Raw genomic sequence first — 13169 nt, forward strand, 5'->3', positions numbered from 1 at the left:
ATTATGGGGCGAGGAGGAGGAGGAGATTTGTCTTTAACGTCCCGTCGACAATGAGGTCATTAGAGACGGAGCGCAAGCTCAGGTGAGGGAAGGATGGGGAAGGAAATCGGCCATGCCCTTTCAAAGGAACCATCCTGGCATTTGCCTGAAGTGATTTAGGGAAATCACGGAAAACCTAAATCAGGATGGCCGGAGACGGGATTGAACCGTCGTCCTCCCGAATGCGAGTCCAGTGTGCTAACCACTCCGCCACCTCGCTCGGCCATTATGGAGTGAAATCAGTAATTGTTTCATAACCTAAATTCTATTGTTGATGTATAAATAGATATAAACTCTGTTCTAATTATAAACATTTATAAGATGAAATACTAGTAATCTTAAAGTATCTATTTGGCTCTATTCGAAAATATGTTACCAAATCCACCCTGTATTAATTCCATAGTAATTAACAGTTTTGTCAAAAATATTGTTTGTGTAATGATATTCATTAATTTCATGATTTAAACAAATAATTTGCCCTAACTCTTGCAGTAAAAGAAACTGTTAAAAAGAACCAATTTTTTGATGTATTCACTGAATTTAATGAGTTAAGTTTTGATTGTAATTTCTGTAAATTAAGTTTCAACCAATGTGTAGTTTCAGCACATATTATAGTGATGATATATAATGGCCCAATTTTTGGTCACGAGACAGTCAGTCCACAGCCGAGTTTCAGATGAGGAATCTGTGTTGGTTACATCAACTACAATGCATCCCTGAAATAAGTGTTACACAATAGGCTGTGTGTAAAAACAATGACAGTGACTGTCTCTATAAGTACCTTTCTATTCTTCAAGAATGGTGAACTTTGTGATTATGTTTTTATTGCTTGTAGATGTTCAACAGGAAACTATTGTAGCAGTATTTGGAGGTTTGCGTGCAAACTAATAAAGAGGCTTATCTAAAGTTAAACAATAGTGCACTGGCCATACAACTGTGTATTATTAGGTGTTTGTGAAAAGTGAAATTAAAGTACTGTGAAACGCAACTGTGCACCTGTTGGCTACATTATTTACAGTAGTCAGTATCAGAATCCACAACCCATCTTTCAGCCAGTGTAGCAATGTAAGACATTGACACCGAGGACAACAAATGAAGAAGAAATAAAAAGCAGGTGGAACCACTACAGTTGGTAGAGACCTGACAAGTGTACCTGCATCTGATTCTGTCTACAGTCATAATGAATCCCAATGGAATTACTGAATGATAACTGGCCATAAATGAACAGGAATGATGAGCAACCATATGTGCCCCACCAAATCATAATATCTATTGTACAATGCTCCTTTGGTCAGTCCTCATTCTTTAAGGCTTCAAAGGTTTTCAGCACTGATGGAGTTTCCCTCTGCTTAGCAGCAATGTTGCTTGATGCAGTGATGACTGTGACTTCATCCAACTTTCTGTGTTCTGACAAAGGATCACTGGAAAGACAGCCACCTCCTTGCACTTGCAATTGCATGATGATGATAAGCACTCAACATTGCATAAAAGGCACTCCCTGAGTTGACATCAATGAGATTTCCTGACATCTCAGTGACTTTCACTTATGGAGGATTTGCATATGTGTTGGCCTCACCTCCGTAGATGGTTATCCTAATTAATTTTCTGGAAAGTGACAGGCAAATGGTGCCTCTGTACATCAACAGGGAATGGCTACAGCATATTTGGGAGTGACCTTGTCCAGAGTACAGTGATGGATTGTTGACAATAGTCTTCTGAATTTGAATGGCATGGAAAGGACTAGCATGATGTTTGATACCTTATGGCATAACAGTCATCCAACATTCATCTTGTATTTCTGTGCTGGGTACAATGTGTCCAGGGTGCCTACTATAAAAACATATTGGCATGTTGATCTCCATACTCAAAATGTCTATTTTTCTGCAGGGCACTGTACATGGTATACAAGTTGGTTGTACTTGCATTGGTCAGATGCTTGGTTAACATTCGATGGTCGCAGTGTAACTTCGAGTTGGCCAAGACCTTTCTTCGTGGTGCATTTGGCTATTGGCTGAGATTGGAGCTATAAATTAATAAAATTCTTCTTCAACTCTATATTACCTCTTAACATAGGGCTGATTTCCATACACTGCTGTATTTCATCCTTACTGTCTGCCATATGACAGAGTGAGCTCAAGGGATCTTTCAACAGCCACAGACACAACATTCAGCAGTTCGGCATACCTCTTTTTCTCCTATGGCACCTCAAAGATTTGCTGGCACCACTTGTTGAATTTCTCTGCTTCTCTGCCTTTTATTGCATTGACATTCATGGCAACTGTCTCCGGTGTATTCAGTGTGACAGTTATAGCTGCCATAAGATACTGTATGTCTTTTTTTGTGAACATCTGATGGATTTGATTAGCAAGCTGTCATGAGATGATGCAGAACCTTCAAGTGCACATGTGAATCTTTCCCCTTGTGTGAATATAGTCACTTGCTCGCAAGCATCAGTTGAGTGAGGTAGTGTGTAGTTCTCACGATGGTTTTTCCTTGCAAGGGAAATAGTGAAATGACTGGAGCAGTGCTGCTGTATCAAATTTTGTCAGAAAATGAGCAACAGCCAGGTGAAAATCATTCAGAAGATTCAAATGGGTTTCAGTGATGATGCTATCAGAATCAAACAGATTAAGGAGTGGTACAACCAGTTTAAAGATGGCTGGATATCAGTGGAAAGCAAAGCATGGTCCAGTCAGTCACCAACATGCTGAAATTACCAAGTCATTGCCAAAGTGAATGCTGTGGTGATGCAGCACCATAATTTGACTATTAGAGAAATTGTGGAAAGGGTGGGCATCAGCACTTTTTGGCACATTCTGCTGTGACTGAAGGTTTGTCCATGAGGACCAGTGCTGGTGAAATTTGTGCCAAAGCTGCTGACATTGGAGCAAAAGCAATTTCATGTTGAAGCCTCACAGGACATGCTGACCTCCACAAACAGTGATCCCAACTTCTGGAACACCATAATCTCTGGTGACAAGTCCTGGATGTATGGGTACAAGCTGGAAACCAAATTTCAGTCATCACAGTGGAAGCATTTCTTGTCACCAAGAAAGAAGGCCCACCAAGTGTGCAGTAACATCAGTGTGGTACATCACGAGTACATATACAGGAACAAACAATCATAAAAGAAATCTGCAGGGCTGTCCTCCATTGCCTACATGATGCTGTGCAGTACTAGAGACTGGACTTGTGGTCAACAGAAAACTCGCGCCTTCATCACAACAATGCTTGTGCATATTCCTTGCAATTGATTTACACTTTTTTTTTCAATGAAACAGATTCCTGTGCTTCAGCAGACTCCTTAATCTCCTGATATGGCCCCCTGTAACTTTTGAATGTTCTCCAAACTCAAGAGGCCATAGAAAGGAATTCAGTTTCAGACAGGAGAGGACCTTATGCCAGCAATGACAGCCAACCTGAACTCCATTCCAAAAGAGCCTGTTTCGGCATATTTCCAACCATGGCGCCTCCACTTGGAGAAGTGCGTGGAGTCCTCCCAAGGGAATTACTTTTAAAGTGATTAGGTGTCCAATGCTCAGGTAAGCTAGTTTCTTTTTCCTGATCAAAGGTTGGATACTTTTCTAAGAGATCATGTATGGGAGAAGCATGGTCGTAGTAGTGTACCACAACTCCCGTAGAGACCATATTCTGTAGTCATCATAAAACTTTCATCCAACTCTATATTTTATTTTATTTTTTTCTGTTGTATTTCCTCAAAACACTGGCACTGCTTCTAAATTCTTTCGGTTTTGTGACATCCTTTACCAGAAGAGCTTAACACATGTCTCTTGTGAATCCCTTTCTCAAGTGTGAAATTTGGCAGGCTTCTGCCATATTTGAATTTTCCATGTGGCAAAGGGCCTAAACATTCTATATGTACAACTGTATCAATTCCCCATTACATTGGTCCTGTTCTTCAATTTTTCCTTGGCTGTTTGGACTTGCTGTGATTTTTTTTTTTTTTTTTTTCACTTTTACTTCAAATTTGTTCCAGTTCTTGAGTTTCTTTCCATTGTTCTTGAACTACTGCTAGGGTGTTCCAACCAAGAAAAATACACATTTTCCAAATGCATTGTGTCATCTCACCTTTTGTATATGGCAACTTGGTCAAATCCTTTCAGCTATTTCATCAGGCCCTGAACAGCTTCAGTGAGACCACTGTCTTCATGGCCTGTTGGCACTTGTTGGTGCACCCTATCTTTTAAATATCCCCACAGAAAGAAATCCATGATGTTAAATCTGGTGACCTAGTGGATCAATTAAGAGACTCACCTCTGTAGTTCCACTGACCAGTATAAACACGGTCTCTTCCATACATCATTTACGTAACGCATTGGGCAACTGTCATGGTGGAAAGCAATTGTCATGGTGGAACCACATACACTGTCAAACATCAAGGGCAACATCCTGTAGTAGTTTTGGTATTTCCTGTTCCAACAGTGTTCAGTATTTGTGTCAATTCAATATGCCATTGATAAAATATAGGTCAACGAGTTTGTTCCCCATGATCCAACAACAGACATTAACCAATCAATGACATCGATGGTCAGCTTGCCATAAACAGTGGGGACTATCTACATGCAGCAACGCATGTTATGTTGGTTAACACTACAATGGTTTGTTGATGTAGGCTCATCACAAAATAGAATGCTGGCAAAGAACATGGGGGTCATTTGCATTTGTTGGCATGCTCATTCATAAAACACTGCCTGGTTATGTAAATTAGCCCCATGAAGTTCTTGGTGCAGTGACACATGGTATGATAATACTTAGGATGATGCCGTATTGAGACACCTGTACCTACAGAAATACTGGAATCGCAGTGTATTTACCAGCCACTTAAATGTGAGTTGTGGTGCAGTGCCACTACTACATCTGTTTAATTAGCTTCTCCTGTAATACATCTGATTTTTTCCTTTTGCCAGTCTGCACACTGCCATTAAAAGTATGAAGAATAATGAGCTTTCTCTGGGAAGTGCTCAGCATACAAGGCAACAGCTGCCTCAAAATTTCTCCTATATTCTCCATAAATCAGGATCACTTCGGTTTTTTCTTCTGTGGTAGCAACATTTCTTCTCCACTTGCATGTCTGTTTTCCAAATGATAGATGGGTGTGCAGGCAATAAATGCTGTGCAAGTATTGTAATGTTTAGAGGAGCCATCTGTTTTCCATCTGCACAATAAGTGAGCTCTGACACTACATGGCCAAGGTGGCATGTTGGGTAGTTCCCACCTTGATATGTCAGAGGAAAACAACATTGTAAGTGGGGTTTATAATTAGAAGTTATGAAATACTGGCCTGTCTGACCCTTGCAGTGTGGAGCCAAGGTTCCACATGCCACTGGATATTCAAGGGCCACTGAGTAGCATTTTGCAAATTACAGTTGTGTGCTCTTTCCTATTCATCCAACTACAGTGCCATCTGTTACAAAATGCAGAAAATGCTTCAGACAAACCAGGTGTAGATTTTGTCATAGAATTATGTTGTTGTTGTTGTCTTCTGTCCTGAGACTGGTTTGATGCAGCTCTCCATGCTACTCTATCCTGTGCAAGCTTCTACATCACCCAGTACTTACTGCAACCTACATCCTTCTGAATCTGCTTAGTGTATTCATCTCTTGGTCTCCCTCTACAATTTTTACCATCCACACTGCCCTCCAATGCTAAATTTGGGATCCCTTCATGCCTCAGAACATGTCCTACCAACCGGTCCCTTCTTCTTGTCAAGTTGTGCCACAAACTCCTCTTCTCCCCAATTCTATTCGATACCTCCTCATTAGTTATGTGATCTACCCATCTAATCTTCAGCATCCTTCTGTAGCACCACATTTCAAAAGCTACACTCCATACAAATACTTTCAGAAATGACTTCCTGACACTTAAATCTATACTCGATGGTAACAAATTTCTCTTCTTCACAAATGCTTTCCTTGCCATTGCCAGTCTACATTTTATGTCCTCTCTAGTTCGACCATCATCAGTTATTTTGCTCCCCAAATAGCAAAACTCCTTTACTACTTTAAGTGTCTCATTTCCTAATCTAATCCCCTCAGCATCACCCAACTTAATTCGACTACATTCCATTATCCTCGTTTTGCTTTTGTTGATGTTCATCTTATATCCTCCTTTCAGGACACTGTCCATTCCGTTCAACTGCTCTTCAAAGTCCTTTGCTGTCTCTGACACAATTACAATTCATCAGTGAACCTCAACATTTTTATTTCTTCTCCATAGACTTTAATACCAACTCCGAATTTTTCTTATGTTTCCTATACTGCTTGCTCAATATACAGATTGAATAACATGGGGGACAGGCTACAACCCTGTCTCACTCCCTTTCCAACTGCTGCTTCCCTTTCATGCCCCTCGACTTCTATAACCGCCATCTGGTTTCTGTACAAATTGTAAATAGCCTTTTGCTCCCTGTATTTTACCCCTGTCACCTTTACAATGTGAAAGAGAATATTCCAGTCAACATTGTCACAAGCTTTCTCTGAGTCCACAAATGCTAGAAACGTAGGTTTGCCTTTCCTTAATCTTTCTTCTAAGATAAGTCGTAGGGTCAGTATTGCCTCACGTGTTCCATCAGTTCTGCAGAGCCCAAACTGATCTTCGCTGAGGTCGGCTTCTACCAGTTTTTCCATTTGTCTGTAAAGAATTCGCATTAGTATTTTGCAGTTGTGACTTATTAAACTGATAGTTCGGTAATTTTCTGTAAAGTTTGGAAGGTAGGAGACGAGATACTGGCAGAAGTAAAGCTGTGAGTACCGGGCGTGAGTCGTGCTTCGGTAGCTCAGATGGTAGAGCACTTGCCCGCGAAAGGCAAAGGTCCCAAATTCGAGTCCCGGTCAGGCACACAGTTTTAATCTGCCGGGAAGTTTCATATCAGCGCACACTCCGCTGCAGAGTGAAAATCTCATTCTGGAAACATCCCTCAGGCTGTGGCTAAGCCATGTCTCTGCTATATCCTTTCTTTCAGGACTGCTAGTTCTGCAAGGTTCGCAGGAGAGCTTCTGTAAAGTTTGGAAGGTAGGAGACGAGATACTGGCAGAAGTAAAGCTGTGAGTAACGGGTGTGAGTCGTGCTTCGGTAGCTCAGATGGTAGAGCACTTGCCCGCGAAAGGCAAAGGTCCCGAGTTCGAGTCCCGGTCAGGCACACAGTTTTAATCTGCCGGGAAGTTTCATATCAGCGCACACTCCGCTGCAGAGTGAAAATCTCATTCCGGAAACATCCCTCAGGCTGTGGCTAAGCCATGTCTCTGCTATATCCTTTCTTTCAGGACTGCTAGTTCTGCAAGGTTCGCAGGAGAGCTTCTGTAAAGTTTGGAAGGTAGGAGACGAGATACTGGCAGAAGTAAAGCTGTGAGTACCGGGCGTGAGTCGTGCTTCGGTAGCTCAGATGGTAGAGCACTTGCCCGCGAAAGGCAAAGGTCCCGAATTCGAGTCCCGGTCAGGCACACAGTTTTAATCTGCCGGGAAGTTTCATATCAGCGCACACTCCGCTGCAGAGTGAAAATCTCATTCTTGTCAACACCTGCTTTCTTTGGGATTCGAATTATTATATTCTTCTTGATGTCTGAGGGTATTTCACCCATACATCTTGCTCACCAGATGGTAGAGTTTTGTCAGGACTGGCTCTCCCAAGGCCGTCAGTAGTTCCAATGGAATGTTGTCTACTCCCGGGTCCTTGTTTCGACTCAGGTCTTTCAGTGCTCTGTCAAACTCTTCACACAGTATCATATCTCACATTTCATCTTCATCTACATCCTCTTCCATTTTCATAATATTGTCCTCAAGTACATCACCCTTGTATAGACCCTCTATATACTCCTTCCACCTTTCTGCTTTCCCTTCTTTGCTTAGAACTGGGTTTCCATCTGAGCTCTTGATATTCATACAAGTGGCTCTCTTTTCTCCAAAGGTCTCTATAATTTTCCTGTAGGTAGTATCTATCCTACCCCTAGTGAGATAAGCGTCTGCATCCTTACATTTGTCCTCTAGCCATCCCTGCTTAGCCATTTTGCACTTCCTGTCGATCTCATTTTTGAGACGTTTGTATTCCCTTTTGCCTTATTCATTTACTGTGTTTTTATATTTTCTCCTTTCATCAATTAAATTCAATATTTCTTCTGTTACCGAAAGATTTCTACTAGCCCTCACCTTTTTACCTACTTGATCCTCTGCTGTCTTCACTACTTCATCCCTCAGAGCTACCCATTCTTCTTCTACTGTATTTCTTTCCCCCATTCCTGTCAATTGTTCCCCTATGCTCTCCCTGAAACTCTATACAACCTCTGGTTTAGTCAGTTTATCCAGGTCCCATCTCCTTAAATTCCCACCTTTTTGCAGTTTCTTCAGAATTATATAGAATTATAATCTGCCATAAAAATGGGGGTTCCCATTGGAGATTTCAAAGTTGCCCCTGACCATCCATGCATGTGTGGGATGGCGGGTTGTGTGTGGTATAGTTGGATATCACCCTCTGAGGCAAACAAATTGGAATTGTAACCTTTTTTGATCTGATGTTTAGTTCTGAAGGTATTTCAATGTGTTTAGTTAAAATGAACAACATGTATGGTGAAATATTTTCAGTATTACTGTCATTTAAGTAATTTGCCCCAACTGAAGTAAATATGCTGCTAGGAGAGCTACTGTTCATACCATAGAGAAAAAATGTTCTAGGGATGAATTTTTATCATCTTTTTGGATAGTATTAATTTTCATATTATTATCATACCAGTTCAAGATTTTTGACCACACTTTTAAATTCCGCTCAGTAATTTCTATGAAACTACACATTTTATGTATATGTGACAGTATCTAATCGAACACTGATTTTGATGTGGTGTTCAGTTGTTGTAGGAAATCTGGTGAAATGGAAATAAAGAAAATGGCAACAAACATGAACAGTGTAAGGCAAACAAGAGAAAAATGAGATAATGGACTGTAATTAAAAAAGCAAGATTAACTTTTGCAGATAACACAAATCAACTCAGTGATACTTCATACTTATACTATAAATATGGTAAATAAAAACAATTTTTCATGTAGTACCTTGACACTATTTACATAGTTTTCCACTAAAAATTTTAAATACATTTATGCAAATACACTGAAGTGCCAAAGAAATTATATAGGCCTGCATATTCAAATACAGAGATTTGTAAACAGGCAGAGTAGGGCGCTGGATTCGGCAGTACCTATACGGTAAAAGAAAACAAGTGTCTGGCTCTGTTGTTAAATCGGTTACTGCTGCTACAATGGCTGGCTGGTTATCAAGATTTAAGTGAGTTTGAACATGGTGTTATAGTTGGCACATGGGCAATGGGCACAGCATCTCTGAGGTAGCAGTGAAGTGGGGATTTTCCCCTATGACCATTCCAAGAGTATACCATGAATATCAGGTATCAAATCTCTGGCATTGCTGTGGCCGGAAAAATATTCTGCAAGACTAGGACCAACGATGACTGAAGAGAATTGTTCAACATGACAGAAGTGCAATCCTTTAGAAAATTGCTGCATATTTCAATGCTAGGTCATCAACAAGAGTCGGCTTGTGAACTTCATACTTCTGCTTTTACTTCACTGTTTCATTGCCTGGATAGGCTGGCGACCATTAGTACATGTTTTAAACCACTAAATGAAATTGGAACCAAGTTGTTCTTGTGTCAGCGTAATATTATACATACTGTGTTTTTATCCAGGTAAGATCTTAGGAAAAGAAGTGAATAGTCTGATTTATTTATCCATTAGACCCAACACATGGTCAAATCCTGTAAAAAGGGTAACTCTATTGATTAGGTTTTCCTATAAACAGGACCATACTCCCATAGTGTACTTTATTTGGAAATTAAATTAAAATTTAGTTATGAGGGTTATATGTGGCTTTTCCCATGACAGGACTATTTGTTCCGTTTGGGTATAGTATACATGGCAATATAGAGACAGGGTTTTCTGTTATTTAGGTAAAAGCTTACTGAATTGCAGTAGTAATGGTAGGGTTATACGCTGGCCATTGAACTCCCTGGACATGAACGTTACTGTGCACATTTGGGATGCCTTGCAATGTGCTGTTCAGAAGAGATCTCTAGCCCCTCATACTCATATGGATTTATGGACAGCACTGCAGGATTTATGGAGTCAGTTCCCTCCAGCACTACTGCAGACATTAGTCAAGTCCATGCCACATCATGTTGTGGCACTTCTGCATTCTCATGGGGGCCCTACATGATATTGGGTACATGTATTTGTTTCTTTGGCTCACTACAGTAACATGAGGTTAAAGTTAAGGCAGAAACCCCATCAAAACAAAGAAACACTTAACTCAGTTCTGAAGCAATCCTTTGCAAATTAAAATTCAGGGACAATTTATGTATCATACCACTGCAAAGAGGAAGATAAAGATATAAGTACATAACATTTTAGACAACATATTGAATATCAAAACAGGTCATGTATCTGTCTAATAGCTACATGGTGTTCACATTTTCACACTTGGGCACTTGTTGACTAAGGCTTTGTGTGGGATACATGTTCATAGATATGTGTATTACAAGAAGCTGAAGTAAGTATTTCAATTTTAGACATTAACATGAAAGACAAGATAATTAAAAGGGATAAAGATACAATAGACACTGAAATATAGTAAGACAATGGCAAAACTATCAGTAATATTTTATGCAGGAATGCTTTAAGGAACACAAGGGTTAGAAAGTCCACCAGAACTTTCAAAAAAGTTAAATTTTATAATTCAAATAATTAAGTTGTGGCGTAGAGCGTCATAAAAATCGATATTTGTTCTGTGCGTAAGTGTGCTATCTTTGAGGAGAGGGCTTTGGAGAGCATGTTGGACGCTAACGGCAGGTAGCCTCCGTACAAGTATACCATATTCCCTCAAAGTCATTAAAATTTATATTAGTGAAAGAATACATTTTTGGAAACAGAAAAATAAGGATAAGGGCTGTTAAATGAGCTACATCAATCATGAAACAAACAGTTTTTAGGAGTATGAGGTATCTTAAATTACAAATATTTCAGTCAATAAAAGGTTCCCATAACAATTACATATACCATCATCAGCAGTCTGAAAACTATACTGTGAATAATCAAGTTTCATGAAATACACCACACATACAAAATTAATTACTTCATTTAACAATTGTATATGTGCTAAAAATGAAAAAATCAGAAAAAAGAAAAAAAATAATAATTGCCTCAGGAATAGTATAAGAATAAGTTGGATAATCCCACCTTTCTGTTTAATGTTTCTGACAAACTATAACTACAATCAAGTTTGCAACATGTAAGTATTTAGAAGCAATGTTCTGAGAAGCAGTTAAATTATGGTTAAACTTCATTTATTTTGATAATGTCCACAACTAGTGCAAATAGCTCAAAAGTCAACCAAATGTATACAAAAAACAAACTGATATGTCATCTGATGAAACATTTAACTTCAAAATTAAACCATTCAACAGTTTGTGGCCCATTAGAAAGCTGTGAGAATGATGTAAATAAAATACATTTTAATAATGTTGAAACTATTGAGCTGGGTTAAAATCCAAGCATTAATACCTAAATTTCATCTGAAACTTAGATAATGAAACACACTTAATTCTCACATATACTGATACTAACATCTTAAGTGGACTTTTTATAACAGCTAAATAATAAATAAAACTTGGAAAGTCATTCTTAGAGAAAATTCAACATTAAAGTGTAATCCTGTGTTGATGTGCATCAAAATGACAATTTATTACATTGTCAAAAACATGAAATGTTACAGTTTTTTAGTTTTTGATCATTATGAAATAGTTAGAATATTACATATAAATCACAAACATCTGTGTAATATTTAACATAAATCAGAATATTTATTAGCTACTTTCCTAAAGAGATTGAAATGCAATAGTTGAATGACTCTGGAGTGAGTACACCATGCTTAGCACTGAAAGCCAGGAAGAGAGATGTAGATGGTATGTGTTAAAAACACAGACATGTGTAGCAGCCCTTATGAACTGATGTTGCACTATGCTAGTATTAAGTTTCAACTTTCATAATTGTGAGAATGCATTACACAAAGCTTGAATTAATTATTGACAATTATTGTAGCTAATGGCTGACTTTTATGTATGACAAGTAAATAAATTATACAGTACCACAGTATTTACACAGGTTGACTTCATCAAGAACTAAGGTAAGTCTATTGTGTCTGCCCCTTTTCTGATAAGGAATGGAGATCACAGTGTTAAACTCACATAAGGCATAATGACACGTGCTGATTCCAGCAGAGAATTTGGGTTGGTGGTCACAAGTGCCAATGATGTTGAAACATAGCTGATATTGCTAGAATTGAACAAAGCTCCATGACTCGTGGAATCACAGTCAGATACTGTACCAAATTTGTGGCTGAGTCAGTCCCTTTTCTAACCATATACTGCCATAGATGCCTCAAACCATTTTGTTTTGTTTATTTATTTTATATGAAATGAAATAAATAAATAAACAAACCAAAACCCATGCTCAGTAGTTTGTAGAAAGCATATGCCACATCAGTCAATAAGAAGGATACCAGTAGGAATTCATTTATCTACTACCCAATATCCTTGACATCAGTTTGTTGTAGAAACTTTGAACATATTCTGAGCTCAAACATAATTAGGTATCTCAAATACAATGACCTCTTTCATGCCAATCAGCATGGATTCCAAGAGCATCTGCCATGTGAAAGCAAAATGGATATCAAGCAAGATTTGTGACTGAAGTGAGGATTTTTCATATGAAGAATGCAGCAAGTTATCTCAGCTGGAGAGTCATCAACATATGTAGAAGTAATTTCAGTTGTGTCCCAGGGAACTGTGTTGGGTCCCTTGCTGTACATGCTGTGTATTAATGAAGTTGCAGACAATATTAATAGTAACATCATCAGACTTTTCACAGATGATGCAGTTGAGAATAATGAAGTACATTCTGAAAAATGGTGCACAAATATTCAGTCAGATTTTGATACAATGTCAAAGTAGTGCAACAATTGGAAACTTGCTTTCAATATTGGGAAATGTAAAATTGTACAATTCACAAAATTTGAAACATACTACACGAGACTGCTAGGTCAAAAAGTCACATTT

This window comes from Schistocerca piceifrons, chromosome 4 (assembly GCF_021461385.2).
Source record: "Schistocerca piceifrons isolate TAMUIC-IGC-003096 chromosome 4, iqSchPice1.1, whole genome shotgun sequence".
NCBI lineage: Eukaryota > Metazoa > Arthropoda > Insecta > Orthoptera > Acrididae > Schistocerca > Schistocerca piceifrons.